Below are 22,044 nucleotides of genomic sequence, written 5' to 3'. Positions count from 1 at the left end.
CACCCATGGATGGTATGTTTGTTTACCACTGGTAGTGGTACAAGGACCTGGACCCAGCCTTCTGGGCCATGACTGGTGACATAGGCTCCTCCTAGATTGGCCACTAATCTTTCAAATATGTACAGGTAGACTGTATGAGATCTTGGGAAAATATCCGGATGCTTTCCAGGGAAGCTTGGGGAAGATAAAGGGGGCCACGTCTGAAATTTATGTTGACCTGGAGCCCGAACACAAGTATTCTAGGGCAAATCCCACCCCATATGCACTGATATCGAAGATGGATGATGAGCTGAGCCAGCAGGACCACTTGGGTATTACACGCCTAGCCCAATTCACAGAGTGGGCAGCACAGTTGGTCCTGGCTTATGTAGCAACTATAAAATGACGCTCACCAAAGCCTCCCATTTGGACAGGTACCTCACGCCACCTGTGGAAGATCTATATGCAATGTTGGCTGGAGGCCATGTTTCCACAAAGCTGGACATGAGCCAGATGTACCTGCAGCTGGAGTTAGCCTCGGCGTAAAGAAAATAGATCAGCATTAACATGTACCGGGGATTGTACAAGTACGCCCGGCTCCCATTCAAGGTGTTGTCCACATGTGCAATTTTCCAGCTGGTAATGGAAAGCATTCTTCACTGGCTCCCCAATGTGGCTGTCTACCTGGACGATGTACTCATTACAGGGGCCCTCTTATTGACTGACCTCATTAACACTGTATACTTCATCCGATGCCAATGCTTATGTAGTTACATTGTATACCTTGTGTTGCCCTATTATGTATTTTCTTGTATTTTCTTGAATTTTGTTTAATTCCCTTTCCTTCCCATGTATTGAATGATCTGTTGAGCTGCTTGCTGAAAAATACTTTTCACTGTACCTCGGTACACGTGACAATAAACAAATCCAATCCAATCCAACCATTGATCCTCACATGTGATGCCTCCCCATATGACATTGGGGCAGTGTTGTTCCATCAGTGGGTTAATGGGGCAGAGCAGCCGATAGCCTGTGCTTCAGGAACTCTGGCCAACTCCCTCGGCCTGTGCCTCCCTGCCAGTAGAGGGAGATATTGTGTTGGCGCTAAATTTCACGGACATGTTACCTGTCATGGCCTCAAAAATCCATACATGGACCCAAAAGGACCCCACATAAGCAAAACTGCGCCACATCATCCTATATGGGAGACTGCAAAGGAAACTTCTGGAAGATTTGCGAGCCTTCCCAACAAAGCAGCAAGAGCTCAGCAGAGAGGGTGGCATCCTCCTGTGGGGATCCCGTGTGGTCATCCCGAGGCAAGGTCGGAAAACTATTCGGCAGGACTTGCACAGTGGTCATCCAGGGAGTTCCAAACTGAAAACGCGTGCAAGGCGCTACGTGTGGTGGCCAGAGCTCAATGGTGACATTGAGCGGATGGTACAGCAGTGTGCCACTTGCCAAGAGCATCAGAGGATCTCTCCATCAGCCATGCTCCACCCTTGGGAGATGCTGGGGCACTCTTGAGCGGGTTTTCATGCGGACTCCGCCATGCCTTCCTGGAGTTAATATTTCTGCTACTGATCGATGCCCACTCAAAGTAGATGGATGGACACTGGATGCCTCCCACCACTTTGCGACTTGGCACAGAGAAGCTACGCCAACCTTTCAGCACTCGTGGTATTCCAGGGGTGCTGGCCACTAATAACAGCACCCCTTTCACCAGTGAAGAATTATGAAAACTAATGGAATGAAGCACATTTGAACGACCCCATATTACCACTCTTCAAACGGCCTCTCTGAGTGCGGGGCATGAACTATGGGGCCAGTTGAAGTAAATTTAGCATGTTTTTAATTTAATTATCAAACCATGCCACATGTTGCGGCCAGGGTAGCACTGGCAGAACTACTGATGCACTGATAGCCCCAGACCTGTCTACGTTTAACATTTCCCAACCTTGGTGGGAAGGTGGAAAAGAAACAAGACCTCCAGAAGGGGTATCATGACCACTGGAAGCGGGATAGAGGATCAAAACAGGGGACGCAATCTACATCCGGAATTTTGGGGATGTTGCGCAGTGAATACCGGGGACTATAGTGAAGAAAGCACGGCCAATGTCACATAGCTGGGGCTGGTTTAGCTGGGGCTGGTTTAGCTCACCAGGCTAAATCGCTGGCTTTTCAAGCAGGCCAGCAGCACGGTTCGATTCCCGTACCAGCTTCCCCGGACAGGCGTCGGAATGTGGTGACTAGGGGCTTTCCACAGTAACTTCATTGAAGCCTACTCGTGACAATAAGCGATTTATAGGGGCTGGTTTAGCTCACCAGGCTAAATCACTGGCTTTGAAAGCAGACCAAGCAAGCCAGCAGCACGGTTCGATTCCCGTACCAGCTTCCCCGGACAGGCGCCGGAATGTGGCGACTAGGGGCTTTTCACAGTAACTTCATTGAAGCCTGCTCGTGACAATAAGCGATTTTCATTCATTTCATTTCATATGGTCAAGACCAGAGAACGGACCATACGCAAACATGTGGACCACCTCAAGGGCAGGGAGCCCACTCCAGAGGTGGACCCGCCAGATAAACCGGCCCATTGCACCCCCTGACTACCATCTGTTAGCCAAGGAGCACAACTCGCCAGGGAGTTGGGCCCTGGTCAGCAGGAGATGTAAGTCTCAAAGCTCAATACTTTTGGAGGGCAGTATGGTCAGAAGTGAGCCTCCGACAGGACCCCCTGAGGTCTGGCATGAAAACGACGCTCCCCGATAGGTTACATGCCCCTGACCCAGCCCGTGAGCCACAGCTGTGAGAACCTCAACCATTGGAAAAGCAGTGAAGGATACCACCACCCCACCTCCCCCACCCCCCCCCCTCCCCCCTGTGCACCCAGCGTGAGAGAAACCTTCAGACTTTGGGAGGGAGGGATTGTATAAACCCACCCGAGACCCATGGGGACGACCCGATTGATCCCCCCCCCCCCCCCCCCCCCCGTGGTATGCCAGCTCCTCCGCTAATGGACAGAGACCCATCAGCTGGGGCTCATAGAATCACCTCTTAAAGGTCGCCCGCATTGGGACCTGAATGATCAACAATTTGTTTGTCACCTTTTCTCTTTTGCTGAAAATAAATTGCTATTTAGTTTTGCCTTCTCGGGTCACCTGAGCTTTTATACCATTGAGGCCACTCACCATCCTGACTTGGAAATATATCCCCGTTCCTTCACTGTCACCAGGTCAAAATCCTCAAACTCCCTCCCTAACAGCACTGTGGGTGTACCTACACCACATGGACTGCGCAGGCTCAAGGAGGCAGCTCACCACCACCTTCTGCACAAAAATTCGGGATGGGCAATAAATGCTGGCCTACCCAGGGACACCCACATCCCACGAATTCATAGATAAAAAAATTAGCCAGGACATTAGGTCATCACTGGCAGCTCCACGAGCAATCAGCGCACTGGCTTTTTCTCCGCTTGTTCAGTTCCCCTTGGTTCTGTTGTTATTGCAGCTGTGCAGAGGAGATGTGGAAATTTACGTGCCCTTGTAATTTCACAATGTCGCCATCGGCTGCTCAATGACTTTCTCAAGAAGTGGTGATATGCAACCGGTGGGCAAGTAGTCGCTGAATCATCCCCCAGAACTTTGGAGCTCTACAGTGATTCAATGAACTTAAAAAAAAAGGTTATTTTCCAGAGCGAGAGTTAAAAATTCAAAAATCCTGAATCTAAAATAGAATAGAATAGAACAGTACAGGCCCTTCGGCCCTCGATGTTGTGCCGAGCAATGATCACCCTACTTAAACCCACGCAACCCGTATACCCGTAACCCAACAATCCCCCCATTAACCTTACACTACGGGCAATTTAGCATGGCCAATCCACCTAACCTGCACATCTTTGGACTGTGGGAGGAAACCGGAGCACCCGGAGGAAACCCACGCACACACGGGGAGGACGTGCAGACTCCACACAGACAGTGACCCAGCCGGGAATCGAACCTGGGACCCTGGAACTGTGAAGCATTGATGCTAACCACCATGCTACCGTGAGGCCGAGCTAAAGCCATGAATGGAAACTTTTGTTTGCAGAATGGTTTTATCCCAATGTAATGTTACTCATTGTAAAGTTAATATGGCTGGAATTATCTGGCAGTCGCGATTCACTTTTCCCACTGGCAGCGCACCTCCGCCCTTGAGTTTCCCGGAAGCGTGGGGTGACTTCAATGGGAAATCCCATTGACAAGGGGTGGGACGATAGAATGCCGTCACCAGCGAACACTACATCGCTAAGAAACACAGGGCTTGGGGAACGGAGAATCCAGCCCTATATCCTCTCACACTACTAATGCCACTTGATGTTCTTTTATGCATTCCTCACAAAATAAGCATTTCTAATTTTGCGTAAGATATCTTACTTCTTCCTGTTCCAGATCTCCAGGTGTTCCTGTGCTGGCTGGTGGCATGAGGAGATGTCCCTCACAGCACCCCTGCCCCCAGGGTTCCTCCCACTCCCGTGACCTGTGGTCTTTGATTATGTTGCCCACTTCCACAAGGCAGCGGGAGGTGGAGACAGAGTTAATGGATGGGAGGCAGGTTTGTGTGATGGACTGGGCTGTGTTCGCAACTCTCTGAAGTTTATTCCAGTCGTGGGCTGAGCAGTTGCCACACCAGACTGTGATGCTTCCAGATAGGATGCTTTCTGTGGTGCATCTGTAAAAGTTGTAAAGATCAATGTGCACATGCTGAATTTCCTTCATTTCCTGAGGAAGTATAGGCGCTGCTGTGCTTTCTTTGTCGTGGCGCGACATGGGTGGACCAGGGCAGGTTGTTGGTGTTGTGCACTGCTAGGAATTTGAAGCTGTCAACCATCTCCACCTCGGCCCCGTTGATGCAGACAGGGGTGTGTACAGTACTTTGTTTTCAGCTTTGACAGAGTCATCAGACTCGAAACGTTAGCTCTTTTCTCTCCCTACAGATGCTGCCAGACTTGCTGAGATTTTCCAGCATTTTCCCTGACTTTGTTTTCTAAAGGCAGTGACCATCGCTTTAGTTTTGCTCACATTGAGGGAGATATTGCTGTTGTTACACCACTCCACTAGGCCATCTATCTCCCTCCTGTATTCTGAGTCATCATTGTTTGAGATCTGGCCCATTACGTTTGTGTCATCAGCAAACGTGTCGATGGATTGGAGCCAAATTGTGCCGTGCACTCATGTGTATTGAGGACTATTGTGGAGGAGGTGTTGTTGTTCATTCTTACTGATTGCGGTCTGTGGGTCAGAAAGTCAAGGATCCAGTTGCAGAGGAAGGAGCCAAGTCCCAGGTTTTGTAGCTTTAATATGAGCTATGCTGGAATTATGGAGTTGAAGACGGAGCTTTAGTCAATCAATAGGAATCTGACGAAGGAGTCCTTGTTGTCGGGATGCTCCAGGGTTGAGTGTAGGATCAGAGAGATGGCATCTGCTGTGGACCGGTTGCAGCTGTATGCGAATTGTAGTGGATCAAGGCATTCTGGGAGTATGGAGTTGATGTGCCTCATGACCAACCTCTCAAAGCACTTCATTATGGTCGATGTCAAGGCCACCAGACAGCACATTGTCTGGTTCTTCTTTGGCACTGGTGTGATGGTGGTCTTCATGAAGCAGGTGGAGACCTCGGAATGGAGCAGGGAGAGGTTAAAGATGTCAGCAAACACATCTGCTAGCGGGTCCGTGCAGGATCTGAGTGCACGACCAGGGACCCCATCCGAACCTGTCGCCTTCCCGAGGGTTCACTTCCTTTTTTAAAAATAAATTTAGAGTACCCAATTCATTTTTTCCAATCAAGGGGCAATTTAGCGTGGCCAATCCACCTACCCTGCACATCTTTGGGTTGTGGGGGAGAAACCCACGCAAACATGGGGAGAATGTACAAACTCCACATGGACAGTGACCCAGAGCCGGGATCGAACCTGGGACCTCTGCACCGTGAGGCAGCAATGGTAACCACTGAGCCACTGTGCTGTCCCTCGGGTTCACTTTCTAGAAGGCCGATATGACTTTGGAAGCTGTGACGGTGTGTATGGGTGTGTCCAAGGCTCCTGGGGCAGTTGACAATGGTTTGATGGTTTCCTGCTCAAACTGAGCATAAAATGCATTGAGTTCATCGGGGAGGGGTGCGCTGCTGCTGGAGATTCTACTCGCATCGCTTTGTAGCCCGATATGTTGCTTAAGCCTTGCCACAACCGACGAGAGTCTGTGACATTAGTCTGTGACTCTAGTTTGGTCTGATATAGCTTGGGGAGGAGGGACCACACTGTTTCTTTCAAAACATCGAACATTGACATGCCCCATTATGCTACACATCCAAAGGGAAGAATGTGAACAGCTGAATTAATGATCCCTTACTGAGAGCTGGATGCCGCAGTCATTTTAAAATTGACTTCCTGTCTTGTTGAAAAAGCTCCTTCGAAGATTATTTGCAGAGACCGGTTCCTTTAACAGGTCGCTTCCAGGAAATTTGGTTTTGATGTTCCTGTTTAAGAACTTCAGTCACGATGTTACTGAAATAATGTGCCCACCAAAGACAAACTGATCTAATTTGCATACGTTATTTTAATGTGTGCAATTTAGCCCCTGTTTAACATTTAAAATATTCTCCCATGACAAAGTGCGTCTTTAAATAGTTCCTCTGAGGGGAGTCGCTGTTTTGAATTCATTCTCAGGATTTGGGCATCATGAGCAAGGTTGGCATTTTTTGCCCATCTCTAAGTTACTCACGAGAAGGCTTTCCTCTTGAAGCGCTTCAGTTTGTATGGTGCTCGCGTAGTACTGTCAGGTGGGGTTTCCAAGATGATGTTTCATTATAATTATGATTTCTAGACTTCGGAAAATGTCTGCCCTTAAAATACGAATGCGACCCCACTCAAATATCTATGAGGGAAGATCATAATGCTGTGTTAAGCGCCAGTTTGCTCAGATCAGACTATGAGACGTTAAGGCCAAAGAAAAAATGATTTGAGACCAGCTTGTTGGTTCCAATAGTAACAAACTCCACACGCAGGTTCCCCAGGTCAGAGAAATAACACGGGATTTTCATTATTTGGCTGCAAAGTAGATGTTTAGCGATGGAAACGTTTTAGCAGGTGTGCTAGGTTGGCACTCTGTACGATGCATGATGCTGTGCTTCTTTGAGGAATTTGCATGCCATACCGATGAACGGCAGCTCCATCAAGGGCAGCTGTTTAAACATGCCAGGAATTAAATCACTTTTCATTCCAATCAAACTTACCAGACTAAAAATTCGGATTTAACATGATAAATATATTTTACCCGCCTTTTTGCTCGTTATTTTTTCTATTCCTGAGCAGGTTTTCCTCATTCCTCTCCTAAAACCCCACTCATGCACAGGTGCGATTTCTGCAGGTAGCTCTTGCTTGCTTAACGAGTCACTTCCTCACATGTGGACCTCAGTCCAGGCAGTGGACATTGACATCAATGTAAAAGTGAACATCCACAGGTTATTTGGTGATCACAGCGGAAGCCCAATCTTCATCCCTCCACCTCCCAACACCCTGGCTTGCAGTCTCCCCAGTTCCCGGATGGTGGAAAGCAATGATGAGAAGGAACCTTGGCTACCCCCCCCACCCCACTTATGTGCCTCGGTGTTGTGGGGTGGCCTCGATGGAAAATTCCACTGGCAGCAGCAAGAACAGAGAATCTTGCTGCCAGAGAACGGCGCCTCCTGCTGCTGAGAAACACACAACTGGGTGTGGGGGTAGTGGTGGGTGGGAGGGGGGTGGGAGGGGGGTGGATCAGAAGATATAATTTGCACACAGCACAATCCCACAACGCTGAGTGACAATGAGCAAACAAATCTGTTATTAGGCATTGATTCAGGGATAAATATTGCCCTGGACCATGGAGAAAACTTCTCCACTCCTCTTCCAAATAGCACCACAGAGTCTTAAGCATCAAACTGAGAGGACAATCAGGACCTCATGCTCCACCGGGAAGGTGCATTGACACCTCTTTTGACCTTGCGCCAATACATCAGCCTAGATTTTGTGCTCAAATCTCTGGAGTGGGACTTGAACCCACCACCTTCCGACCCAGAGGCATGACCACCATAGAACCGTCCTGAGCATATAAATTGGACTCTCGGCAGTTTGCTCCACAGAGCCCAGCTAAATTTCACTGTCATGTGTCCCTGGTTATTTATTCTGAAAACACAGCATTCGTCTAATAAAATGTCAATATTTTGGAAGGTATTTCCCAAGCTGCCATGCTGGAATGCACACTATTAGTTGCTGGATGTGTTTAAGCGATGCAGTGCGGATCCCATAGGCACTTGTACTGAGGCGTTTAAATAAACCAGTGAAAGTTGTGTAGCACAACAGAGCACTTCACCTTAATTTCAATTCTGCTCAGGGATGTTCTCTATGGGGTAGTTTAACCACATCTGCAGCTCCAATGAGGAGCTGGTGTTAGTGTCATTACATCATTGATGAAGTCACCAGCATTGACATAGGCACACAGGCAATGCCACCAACCCTGGTCGACAATTTCATTTGGTTATTTTCTTTGAACATTTCTTTTTACCAGAGACACAATGATTGGAAATGGAGGGGGAAGACTGTTAAGTTGACAGTCGAGCATCATCCAATTGGATAAGGAGTCTCGTTGCTTTCCAATTGCTGTAGAAAGGCCGCCGAATGGCTGGAGCATGGGGGCAAGTCATGTGATAAAACCTCCAGGAATACATGTAAACACAGCTGGTAAGCTACTCCTTTTAGCACAAGGTCATTTCATGTGAATTATCTGATGATTTAACATATCAGCACATTGTTCCTCCTGCCAGATTATTTAGGTTTAAATTTAGATTTATTGTCACGTGTACTGAGGTACAGTGAAAAGTATCGTTCTGCGTACAGTCCAGGCAGATCGCTCCATACATGAAAGCATAAAACATATGATAAATACAGGAGGATATATAATGAAATTACATAAGCATAGACAGCGGGTGAAGTATACGGTATATAATGCGACAACTGTAGACAAGGTGTGTAGAAAGATTGGTTCGGTCCATAAGATCACTCCAGACCCGAGGAGGACCATTCGAGAGTCTGGTAACAGCGGGAAAGAAGCTGTTTTTGAATCTTTTGGTGCATGTTCTCAAACTTCTGTATCTTCTGCCCAATGGTAGAGGTTGGAAGAGAGAATAAGCCAGGTGGGAGGGGTCTTTGATTATGCTGGCCGCTTTCCCAAGGCTTTCCCAAGGTGTAGACAGAGTCAATGGATTGGAGGCAGGTTCGTGTGATGGACTGGGCGGTGTTCACGACTCTCTGAAGTTTCTTATGGTCTTGGCCGAGCAGTTGCCATACCAGGCTGTGACACAGCCAGATAGGATGCTTTCAATGGCACATCAAGAGAAATTGATAAGAATTAATGTGGACATGCCGAATTTCCTTACTTTCCTGAGGAGGTATAGGTGCTGCTGTGCTTTCTTGGTGGTGGCGTCAGCATGGGTGGACCAGGACAGATTTTTAGTGATGTGTACACCTAGGAATTTGAAGTTGTCCGCCATCTCCACCTCGGCACCATTGATACAGACAGGGGGCATGGATGACACTTTGCGTTCTGAAGTCAATGACCAGCTACTTAGTTTTGCTGACATTGAGGGAGAGATTGTTGATTTGCACCATGCTGCTACCTCCGTCGTGTACTCCTGTTCGCATTATTCAACTCAAATTATTAGATCATTCAATTAATAATAATAGCTTATTATCACAAATAGGCTTCAATGAAGTTACTGTGAAAAGCCCCTAGTTGCCACATTCCGGCGCTTGTTCGGGGAGGTCGGTAGGGGAATTGGTAAGGCCGCTGCTGGCCTTGTTCTGCATTACAAGCCAGCTGTTTAGCCCACTGTGCTAAACCAGCCCCTATAAAACCACAGACGCCCCTGTTTTTTTATTTTTTATAAATTTAGAATACCTAATTCATTTGTATCCAATTAAGGGGCAATTTAGTGTGACCAATCCACCTACCATGCACATCTTTGTGTTGTGGGGGCGAAACCCTCACAAACACCGGGAGAATGTGCAAACTCCACACGGACAGTGACCCAGAGCCGGGATCGAACCTGGGACCTCGGCGCCGTGAGGCAGCAGTGCTAACCACTGCACCACCGTGCTGCCCAGACGCCCCTGTTAATGCTAACTCATTTTGTTCTCAATCAGTTTACACCTATGGGCTCACTTGATTTTTTTCTAGATCATCGATCACAGAATTTACAGCGCAGAAGAGGCCATTCGGCCCATCGAGTCTGCACCGGCCCATGGAAAGATCACCCTACCTAAGCCCCCACTTCCACCCTATCCCAGTAACCCCATCTAACGTTTTTTGGGCACTAAGGGCAATTTAATATTTCCTTCCTCTTCCATATTCAGTTCAACACCCAAAAGACGGCACTTCCAACAATGCAGCACTCCTGTTGTACTTTATTGGGAATGTAAGCCGACATTTTGCGCTTAAGTGTGACCTGAACTCACAACGTTGTGATGGATGCCATCCACTCAGGCATAGCAGCAGCTAAAATAAATCTCCATTCCTGAACTGTGTTCCTCTTGATCTAGGAATTAGCCAGGGCAGAATTATACTGTTTTAACTGGGATTGAATTCTGTAAACAATTTGTATCATTTAACTTCCTCAAAGCAACGGTCAGTTCCCTGGAAAATCAGACCTGGAATCCAAATACAGATAAACAATCCGGGGGCCCAGCTGAGAAAGCAAGTGCAGAGCGGCCTTTTGGTGTTGTCAAGGTTGCCAGACAAGACCCGAGATCTTCATTAAAACAAGAGGCAGCCATCCCATAATTTGTGCTGTACTCCTTTCTCACTTTTCTAGAGCTAAGGAATTTGATTATAATGAAGAACGGGACAGTGCTCCTGCCCCCACTCTCTTAGCTGCTTTTGCATGATGTCAGAGGCGAGAAGGATCCAAGACAGCGGGGTAGCTTGTCCACTGCAGTCGCAGGCCGGTCTAGCGTGTTTCTCTGATTTTGCCCTTGCGCAGTCCACACTGAAGAGAGCCGCAGAATAATATCGAGCACCTGCGCCAGTCAAAATACACTTCCCCTTTAAAAGATTTGGACCTGGCGTTATGTGGTGCAGGCCAGCTTAAACTCGTACCAGCCTCTGAGAATTTTATGACCCCTGTTGCAAAACATTGGGCGCAATTCTCCGCTCCCACGTCGGGTGGGAGAACCGCGGAAGGGCTGCTCTGGCACCCCCCTCGATTCCCCCACCCCCCCAAAAAAATTTTCACGGCGACCCGCGATTCTCCGACCTGGATGGGCCGAGCGGCCTGCCGTTCCTGACCAGTTCACACCGGCGGCAACCACACCTGGTCACTGCTGGCGTGAACATGGCGGCAAAAGTTGTTTTGTGGCTTGTGGGGGGTGGAGAGGAGAGTGAGCACCATGACCGTGCTCGGGAGGGGACTGGCCCGCGATCGGTGCCCACCGATCGTCGGGCCGGTGTCTCAAAGGGACGCACTCTTTCCCCTCCTCCACCCCGCAAGATCAAGCCGCCACATCTTGTGGGGCAGCGGAGGGGAAGACGGCAACCGCGCATGCGCAGGTTTGAGCCGTCATCCGTCATGACTTCAGCCGCGTATGCGCGGGTTGGAGCCGGCAAACCTGCGGATGCACGGCTGACGTCATTAGTCACGCCGGCTGCGTCATTCTCGGCGCGCCAGGCCTTGACGCCAGCGACAAGGCCCCGCGGCCGAGATTTACAGCACAGCCCTCCAAGCTCCCCTGGGGGGGGGGGGGGGGGGGGGGGGGGGGAGAATAGGGGGCAAAGTGAGGCCTCCGACGCCGTCGTGAACCTCTCCGGGTTTCACGACGGCGTCGGGCCTTGCGGAGAATTCCGCCCATTTTGCGCAGTTTGGTCGGTAAATGAGGAGGTTTTGAAATCTTGCGTAGTTGAAAATTAAGCATTTATTAACCATTAGGATAGTTAAAGTCGTCATAGTCACAGATGACCCCAGGCTGCTTTCCCCTTTGAGGGGGAGACAGGTGGTGATTTAATCTGAGGCTCACCACACCTCAGGCGAGGGGCAAGTTTGAGAAGGCCTACACGAATAACCTTATGAATAACTATTAGTAACCAAATACATATAGACAATGTAAGGTCAAACCTAGAAGCTGTATCCATGCTTGCTTCTACACACGTCTCTGTTCAGTACAATACTACCCCCTTGACTCGGGTGATGTGTTCATTTACATCACGGTGTGGGCGGCACTGTATCCAGTCCCATGTTACACCTTTCCACAGCAGAAGCTTGCATTATACCCTTATTCTGAGGCATACAGCCATTCAGCAGCACACTTAGTGCTGTTTGCAGGCAGAAATCATTGAAATTATCAGGCAGTTCAAAGTTTACCTGCTGTCAGCATCAGAAGGAATGGGTGGAGGTTAATTGCGCATTGTGACCCCAGTGCCTGTTTTCAGGTCTAATGGAATTGCACAGCGTAAATCTCGACATCTTAGAACAGCACCCAGTCTCTTTAAACCAGTGTTCTTCAAACATTTTTTCCGGGGACCTATTTTTACCAACCGACCAACCTTCAGGACTCGCGCCGGCCAACCTGCGTAACACCATTTTCTCTTAATTTGTTTGCTACTGACAAAAATAGAGGAAATGGTTTTGGGTCCCTTTGGCCCTCGTACACGCTCCTCCAATGGAACCTGTTGGATGAAGGTGAAGCTTTCCATTGTCGGAAAGTATGGAGTCTCCATCTGTCCAAAGTTCTGCATTTTTTTCCTGTAAAACTTTATCAAATAAAAGCCCCCGAACTTGTAAAACAAAAAGCTGCGACCGTTAAAAAAAACTATGTAGTTTTGCGCATGCACACCAATGATGGGGCGCGCATGCGCAATGTGGACGATTTAAAAAAATATGTTCGTGGCCATTTTGAAGGCAGCTTGCAGTCGGCGTTATTAAAAGCCGGCTGCTGCGGCTGATTCGTGCGATCGGGTGCGTCGCGAAGGTCGGCTCCGCAACCTTCCCGACACCCGCCCACGTCCCACCCGCGGGTCACGCCCCCGAGTTTGAAGAACACTGCTTTAAACCACTTGCTGAGGAAATAATTGGCTTCCAGCAGATGTGACTTGCTAACTTTTTGCTGAGGGCTACAATCCCATCCATGGTCATAACTGCAGCAACAGACAGACTGAAGGGGTCTGATACGCCTTCCATGTGGCTTTGCTGTGGAAAGAAAATATGCAAATCTTGTGATATTTTCTAGACTTAGGTCGCCAGATGTTAGACCACATGTGGGTGGCCCAATAATATTGAGACATGCTTCTGGTAAAGTGGGAGTAACTCTGAGGTAATTCTTGGTCTTCATTTCTCTGTTTCAGAGCCCGGCAATTAATATCAGGCTGTATTAAGGATCTGGTGAAGCTTTATTCTAAAACAGCCGAAGCTGAGATGCTTTCCGACAGATCAATTTGTCACCCGTGGCCCATTTGATCCCCCCCACTTTGCCAAAGCAAGGCCCACTCACAGAATTAAATATTAATAGCCAGGACACTGTTCCAAGCAACCTAGAACATAGAACATAGAACATAGAACGATACAGCGCAGTACAGGCCCTTCGGCCCTCGATGTTGCACCGACATGGAAAAAAACTAAAGGCCATCTAACCTACACTATGCCCTTATCATCCATATGCTTATCCAATAAACTTTTAAATGCCCTCAATGTTGGCGAGTTCACTACTGTTGCAGGTAGGGCATTCCACGGCCTCACCACTCTTTGCGTAAAAAACCCACCTCTGACCTCTGTCCTATATCTATTACCCCTCAATTTAAGGCTATGTCCCCTCGTGCTAGCCACCTCCATCCGTGGGAGAAGGCTCTCGCTGTCCACCCTATCTAACCCTCTGATCATTTTGTATGCCTCTATTAAGTCACCTCTTAACCTTCTTCTCTCTAACGAAAACAACCTCAAGTCCATCAGCCTTTCCTCATAAGATTTTCCCTCCATGCCAGGCAACATCCTGGTAAATCTCCTCTGCACCCGTTCCAAAGCTTCCACGTCCTTCCTATAATGAGGCGACCAGAACTGTACGCAATACTCCAAATGCGGCCGTACTAGAGTTTTGTACAGCTGCAACATGACCTCATGGCTCCGGAACTCAATCCCTCTACCAATAAAGGCCAACACACCATACCTGGGAGAACACAACAACCTGGGAGAAAATTTTCGAGGAATGTTCAAAACATTCACATGTCGATGGACCAGTGTCTGGAGTGTGGGGACGGGGCTGTTGCCGGTGAGAGGTCATGTGATGAAACCTCCAGGAAGCGTTCCAGCTAGAGCTGGAGGACCAAACTAGTGTCGTCAGTCTTTGTTGTGAACTTGACACCGGCCTGACCTCCCACTAGACCATGCCTTGCCGTTCCAGAAACTACTCCGGAAAGCACCAACACTCAAATTGATCGTAAAAATGACAGCTTGTCAGTGGAGGTGAATCCATTGACATGAAGGCCCTTCCCTCTGAGGTAAAGAAATTTGTTTGCCCCTCCTGCCCACCGCCCTGGTCAAATAGGCTTTTATTATAATAATAGCACTGCACACTGGCCTACACAGACATCCCACACTAGTGAGTTCATCACAAGCAAAACTTTGTATGAAGGGAAAGATAGCTTTATAACTATGCATTGCCGTTACTGGAGCTTGAAGATGCTTTCGGTGTAAAATGAAAGGAACCTGATAGCTATCGCTTTAGAAAGCTGCATTGATGGAATGGCTATTAAAGAGTGGCGCTCAGGGATACTGACCATTCTGGTCCAGGCTTCAAAGTAATTGGGTGTCAACAGATATGCTTTGCCCCCCCCCCCCCCCCCCCCATCTTGGAAGCCCCATTGATCTATTTTTCTGACAGGATGGCAAAATCCCCATGGAGGATTGCCAATTCCAGCCAATTGAAAGAGGAGCGAGTTCAAGAATCAGTTTTAGGGGTGACAGTGATCCTGAGGTAGCGGTTTTGTGCTGTTGTGTACTGGGCATTTTTCCAATGTGTGGGTACAAAAGTTACTGAAGTGAGTGGATGGTTGAGGGAAAGAGATATGCAATGGAGAAGCAGGAAAGGATGTCAAGGAGACAAAGGGTGGGCATGGCTTAATTTTTTATGTTTTCATTTATATTTAAGTCAACCTCCATCTGATTAATCATTCCAAATAAACATGATGCAGCTGATCCTATGTTCAGCAAGAATGCGGCATTATTGCATGGGCTTCAAAGGCCATAAGGTGACTCTCATCTTGTTCCCCATATGAGTACCAGCTAGTGCTTCAATGGCATAAAGGAGGCTAATCTCTGATTGGAATTGCTCCCGGGGCCTACAGCTTCTCACTTCAGCTTCTAGCCTCCTCTTCGCATATTGAATCCTGTTAATCTCTATCTCACAATGGGAAGGACAGATGCTGAAAGGGCAAAACAAAGGAGCTGGTTTAGCACAGTGGTTCAAACAGCTGGCTTGTAATGCAGAACAAGGCCAGCAATGTGGGTTCAATCCTGTACCAGTCTCCCCGAACAGGCGCAGTGATGTGGTGACTAGGGGCTTTTCACAGTCACTTCATTGAAGCCTACTTGTGACATTACGTGATTATTATTATTGCAAAGTCCATTGCGACATATGGAAGGCAACACTGGCAGCATTTGGTCCTTTCGGTAGATGGGACCCAAAGAGCAGCCATGGCTGAGGCCTTGACTGGTGGTGGGGCTGGAACCATTGAATCATCGAATCACAGAATGCTTACAGGGCAGATGAAGGCCATTTGTCCCATTGTGTCTGCACCAACATTCCAATACACCACCCTACCTGGGCCCACGCCCCCACCTTATCCTTGTAAATCAGTAACCCTACCTAACCTTTTGGGAATTAAGGGGCAATTTAGCATGGTCAATCCACCTGGCCTGCATATCTTTGGACTGTGGGAGGAACCCAGAAGAAACCGACACAGACACGGGGAGGAAGTGCAAACTCCACACAGACAGTCGCCCGAGGCCAGAATTGAACCCAGGACCCTGGTTGTGAGGCACTGTAAGGCAGCAATGCTAACCATTCTGCCATTGTGCCATCCCTTCTTGAAGGTGTAGGTCTGCTTGTACCTCGTCCCCCTTCTCACAACCAATGTCATCCTCAGACGACCTCTTCTGCTTTGTAAGCTGCAGATTTAGTGAAATATCTCTTGGCGTTTGCCCTCCCCTCCCAGCAGCCCTACCCTTATGCCTTTCTCCTTTCATGTACCCAAGAACTTTCACCTTCACCACCAGGCAGGGAATAGGATCAAGAGGTGGAAGAGGGAGAACATAGAACATACAGTGCAGAAGGAGGCCATTCGGCCCATCGAGTCTGCACCGGCCCACTTAAGCCCTCACTTCCACCCTATCCCCATGACCCAATAACTCCTCCTAACCTTTTTGGTCACTAAGGGCAATTTAGGATGGCCAATCCACCTAACCTGCACGTCTTTGGACTGTGGGAGGAAACTGGAGCACCCGGAGGAAACCCACGCAGACATGGGGAGAACGTGCAGACTCCACACAGACTGTGCCAGGGAATCGAACCTGGGACCCTGGCACTGTGAAGCCACAGTGCTAATCACTTGTGCTACCTTGCTGCCCAATGAGAAGACATTGATGATGAGGAAACTCAATCTTGCACCCGTGATGCCAGCTCGGAGATTGATGCTGTGTTTGCATTCAGGGTAGAATCTGCACACGGTGTGTACTTTGGCACAAATGGCCTGCAGCTAGGGAAGGGTAAGGGGTAGTCAAGGTGGCAGCTTGCTTGAACTGTAGTCACACATCAGTTCTGCTGCACAGAGCACAAATGTGCAATTTGAGGTACAGCAAAAGGCTGGTGGATATGGATACTGAAAGACTTGGTGCATTGGTAAACCTGCCAGGAAGTCTGCGGTCACTATGTAGGAGCATGGAGGTGCCCAGACCAACTCGGCACAGGGATTTGCACAAGAGCTTGGCGCCCACCCTTTCCAGTGTGGAAATGGTGACTGACTTCCCATCGCCATGATCAGCGTCCAACCATGATGCAACATCTGTTGGCCAATGCCTCATCTTCCATTGCAGCAGCAGAAGCAGCCAAACACCTGAGTGCTGCTTTGGGAGCTTGGACTGTAGTCATCCAAGGTCAGCTGGTTGTCATGCAAACCTATTTTGGTGCCTTGCATGTGAAGACCTGCTGTCATGGCTCAAAGGGACAGACAAACTCTTGCAGCATTATGTCTTTGGACAGATTACTAAGGATACCAGGACTGTAGTAATGGTCTCATGGAGCAGGAACCTGTGGTCCTCCCTCAGGCTGGCAACATGTTTGCTCCCATCACTGCCACCCTGTCAATTCCCTTACTGTTGCTGTCTCAATTTTTAGGCAGACAGTCGGACATATGCTCATCCCCGAATTAAATAGTTCTGGGTGCAAGTCCCACTCCAGGGATGAGTTAAAAAATTAATTTAACACTTTGGTACTTTACTGTGGGAGTACTGCAGTATTGGAGATGATTTTTTTGGATAAAGACATTTAACTAAAGCCCATAATGCTTGTTTTGAATCGATGTGAAAGATCCCACAGCAATCTTTCAAAGAAGACGAGGAAAGTTATTCTCCATATCCTGTCCGGTTATCCCTTGATAAATAAAATAATAATCTTGTCATTATCACTTTGCTGTTTGTGAGAGTTTGTTGTGAGGTAATTAGATGTTGCAGTTCCTTCATGACATTATTGAGCACACTTCAAAAGTGCTTCACTGGGTGTAAAGTGTTTTGAGACATCTTATGGCTCCTCATGAATGCATGTCTTTCTCTCTTTATATTAAAACTTAGGTATAGTTTCTGATCTCCCATCACAAAGATTGCCCCCTCTCATGACATAACTCTCCTCCGACTTCACCTCTGTCCACCTCATCCATACCTTTGTCATGTCAGCTATTCCAATGTTCTTCTGGTCAGCCTACAATTCCCTCCCTTCCAGGAACTTCAACTGATCCAGAAACATCCTGTCAATATCCTAGCTCCACCTAGTCCTCTCATTCGTCACATTTAATTTTTGCTGAGCAATTGAATCCATAGAATCACTACAGTGCAGAAGGCCACCATTTGGCCCATCCAATCTTCACCAACCCTCTGAAAGAGTACTCCGACCAATCCCACTCCCCCGACAAGCACATCATTCGACACTAAGGAGCAAATGAGCATGACCAAATCCACATAACCTGCACATCTTTGGACTTTGGGAGGAAACTGGAGCACCCGGAGGAAACCCATGCAGACACAGGGACAACATACAACTGCACACAGACAGTCACCTGAGGTTGGAATAGAACCTGGATCTCTGGAGCTCTGAGGCAGCAGTGCTAACCACTGTCCTGTCTCAATCCCCAAGATCTCAAATCTACAATTCTCACTCTTGTACTTAATTCTTTTGGACTGACCCCTCACTCTTCCAGCCCAAAGCCTTTTTTTAATCATTCACAGCATGTGGTCTTCGCTGGCTAGGTCAGCATTCATTGCCCATCCCTAATTGCCCTTGAGAAGGTGATGATTAGCTGCCTTCTTGACCACTGCAGTCCATGAAGAGTAAGTACACCCACTGTGCTGTTAGGAATGGAGTTTGGGCGGCATGGCTGCGCAGTGGTTAGCACTGCTGCCTCACAGTGCCGAAGACCCGGGTTCAATCCCGGCTCTAGGTTACTGTCCATGTCGATTCTGCACATTCCCCCCGTGACTGCGTGGGTCTCATCCCCACAACCCAAAGATGTGCAAGTGAGGTGAATTGGCCAAGCTAAATTGCCCCTCAATTGGAAAAATTTAAATTAAAAAAAAAGGAATTGAGTTCCTGGAGTTTGACCAATGATAGTGAAGGAATGATGATATATTTCCAAGTCAGGATGGCATAGGGGGGTGATGATGTTCCAAAGTATCTGCTTCCCGTACCTTTCTTGGGTTTGGGAGATGCTGTCTAAGGAGCCCTGGTGAGTTCGGGCAATGCGCCCTGTAGATGGTAAATACAGCTGCCACTGTGGTGGAGGGAGTGAATGTTTGCAGAAGGGATGCAAATCAATTGGGCTGCTTTGTCCGGGACAGTTCTTCTTTAGGGTTGTTGGAGCTGCACTCATTCAGCAAGGGATGGGTATTCCATCAAATTTCTGATTTGTGTTTGGTAGATAGTGGACATGCTTTGGGGAGCCATGACATGAGTTACTCACCCAAGAATTCCTATACTCTGACCTGCTCTTGTAGCCACAGTATTTACATGGCTGGTCCAGTGTAACCCCCATAATGTTGGTAGTGGAGGTTTCAGTGATGGTAATGTCATTGAATGTCAAGGGGCGATGGCTAAATTATCTCTTGTGGGAGATGATTATTGCCTGATATTGTCCAGGTCTTGCTGCTTCAGTATCTGACGAGTCGCAAATGGCATTGTGCAATCAAAGCGAACATCCCACTTCTGGGGGTCGATTCTCCGAGACCCGCGCCGGGCCGGAGAATCGGCGCAACTGCGCCACAACGCCCCAATGCCGGTGTGCGATTCTCTGAGGTGCGGAGAATCAGTGCCATTTGCGCCGGCGCGTCTGGCAGGGCGCTGGCCGTGGGCCGCTGGAATCCGCGGGGCCGCCAATTGTCTGGCCCGGATCGGCCGAGCGGCCGCGTGAATACGACAGTGTTCCGCCGGCGCCGTTCACCCCTGGTCGCTGCCAGCGGGAACTCTGCGCGAAGGGCCAGGGGGCGGCCTGTAATGGGTAGTGGGGGGCTCCTTCACCGGGGGGCCTCCGGTGGGATCTGGCCTGTGATCGGGGCCCACCGATCGGCGAGCCGGTCTCCCCCTCCCCTCCCCCCGGGCCTACTTCCCTGCGCCACCGGCCCCTGAACATCAACGCCATGTTGAGTCGGGAACAGCGCGCTAAAGAAGTCCCCCGTGCATGCGCAGGTTGGTGCGGCGCCCATTTGGCACCGGGAAAGGAGGCTGGAGTGGCGTGAACCGCTCCAGCGCCGTGCTGTCCCCCTGTGGGGACCAGAATCATTCGTACCCGGGCCCAGTTCGCGCCGTCGTGAAACGTGTTTCACAACGGCGTTCACAACGGACTGAACACTTGGGCTCCAATTGGGGGCATCGCCCCCCTGATCTTATAATGGAGGGAAGGTCATTGATGAAGCAGCAGAAGATGGTTGGACCTGGCACACTCCCCTGAGGAACTCCTGCAATGATTTCCTGGAGCTGAGATGACTGACCTCCAACAACCACAACAATCCTCCTTTGTGCCAGGTATGAATCCAACCAGCGGAGAGTATTCTCCCTCATTCCCATTGACTCCAGTATTGTTCGAGCTCCTTGATGCCATACTCGGTCAAATGTCCCCTTGATGTCAAGGACAGTCACTCTCACCTCAACTCTGGAGTTCAGTTCTTTTCTCCATGTTTGAATCAAGGCTGTAATTTGGTCAGGAGCTGAGTGACCCTGGCGGAACCCAAACTGAGCAACAGGAAGCAGGTTAGTGCTAAACAAGCGCCACTTGATAGTGTTCTATTTGACCCCATTGAAACTTTAATGATGATCGAGTATAGACTGATAGGGCGGTATTTTGCCCGGTTGGATTTGTCCTGCTTTTTGTGTACAGGACACACCTGGGCAATTTTCCACATTGCCGGGTAGATGCCAGTGTTGCAGCTGTACTGGGACAGCTTGGCTAGGGGTTTGGCAAGTTATGGAGCACGAACCTTCACTACTATTGCTGGAATATTGTCAGGGCTTTGCAATATCCAGTGCCTTTGGTCATTTCTTGGTATCACGTGGGGTGAATCGAATTAGCTGAAGACTGACATCGGTGGTGCTGATGATATCAGGAGGGATGGATCATCCACTCAACACGTCTGGCTGAAAATTGCCTCGCCTTTTGCATTGATGTGCTGGGCTTCTCCATCATTGAGGATGAGAATATTTGTCGAGCCTCCTCCTCCAGTGAGCTGTTTAATTGTTCACCACCATTCACGGCTGGACGTGGCAGGACTGCAGGGCTTAGGTCTGCCAGCCAGAACTCTCCATCCCTCTGCCACTGGATTTTAACGCCTCCTATTCCCTCATCTCTCCACCATTGGTGGCTGTATCTTCATCTACCTAGACTCCATTCACTGAAATCGCCTCCCTGAAATCCTCTGCTTTTGAACCTCCCTTTCTCCTTTTAATATCTCTGTTAAGCCAAACCTTTTGACCTATCTTTTTGGTCAGTCTCCTTCCTTGTCTCAACGTTCCGTAATTATTTTGCCTATTTCGCCTCTGAAGCATCTTGGGACATTCTTTGACGTTAAAGGAACTACATTAATTCATGTCATTGCTTTGTCTCTCTTTCTCCTTTCGTCCGCTTCTTTCTATCGCTCTTTCCTCATTAAACTTCCTCAATCATCTCTTCCTCTTTACTGTCTTGCTCGCCTCCATCCTCTTGCCCTCCCCGCAGCTTTTATTTTCTTCCATCCCTTCTTTTCTCTCCCGCTCACCTTTCTCTTCTTCAAACCCTCTCCTTCCCCTCCGGTGTTACCGCTTTCTCTTCCTTACACCAGAAAACTTCAGTAATTTGAAGCTCGTGGTTTACCAGTAGAAGGTAATGGTTTATGGCAGCAGGGTAGCATGGTGGTTAGCATAAATGCTTCATAGCTCCAGAGTCCCAGGTTCGATTCCCGGCTGGGTCACTGTCTGTGTGGAGTCTGCACGTCCTCCCCCTGTGTGCGTGGGTTTCCTCCGGGTGCTCCGGTTTCCTCCCACAGTCCAAAGATGTGCGGGTTAGGTGGATTGGCCATGCTAAATTGTCCGTAGTGTCCTAATAAAAGTAAGGTTAAGGGGGGGATTGTTGGGTTACGGGTATAGGGTAGATACGTGGGTTTGAGTAGGGTGATCATGGCTCGGCACAACATTGAGGGCCAAAGGGCCTGTTCTGTGCTGTACTGTTCTATTCTATAAGGCCTGAATACTTCTGAATTTAGTCACTGCTAACTCTAAATGGACTG

Source organism: Scyliorhinus canicula, chromosome 7 (genome assembly GCF_902713615.1).
Source record: "Scyliorhinus canicula chromosome 7, sScyCan1.1, whole genome shotgun sequence".
Classification (NCBI taxonomy): domain Eukaryota; kingdom Metazoa; phylum Chordata; class Chondrichthyes; order Carcharhiniformes; family Scyliorhinidae; genus Scyliorhinus; species Scyliorhinus canicula.
Note: the sequence above shows the minus strand (reverse complement) of the source record.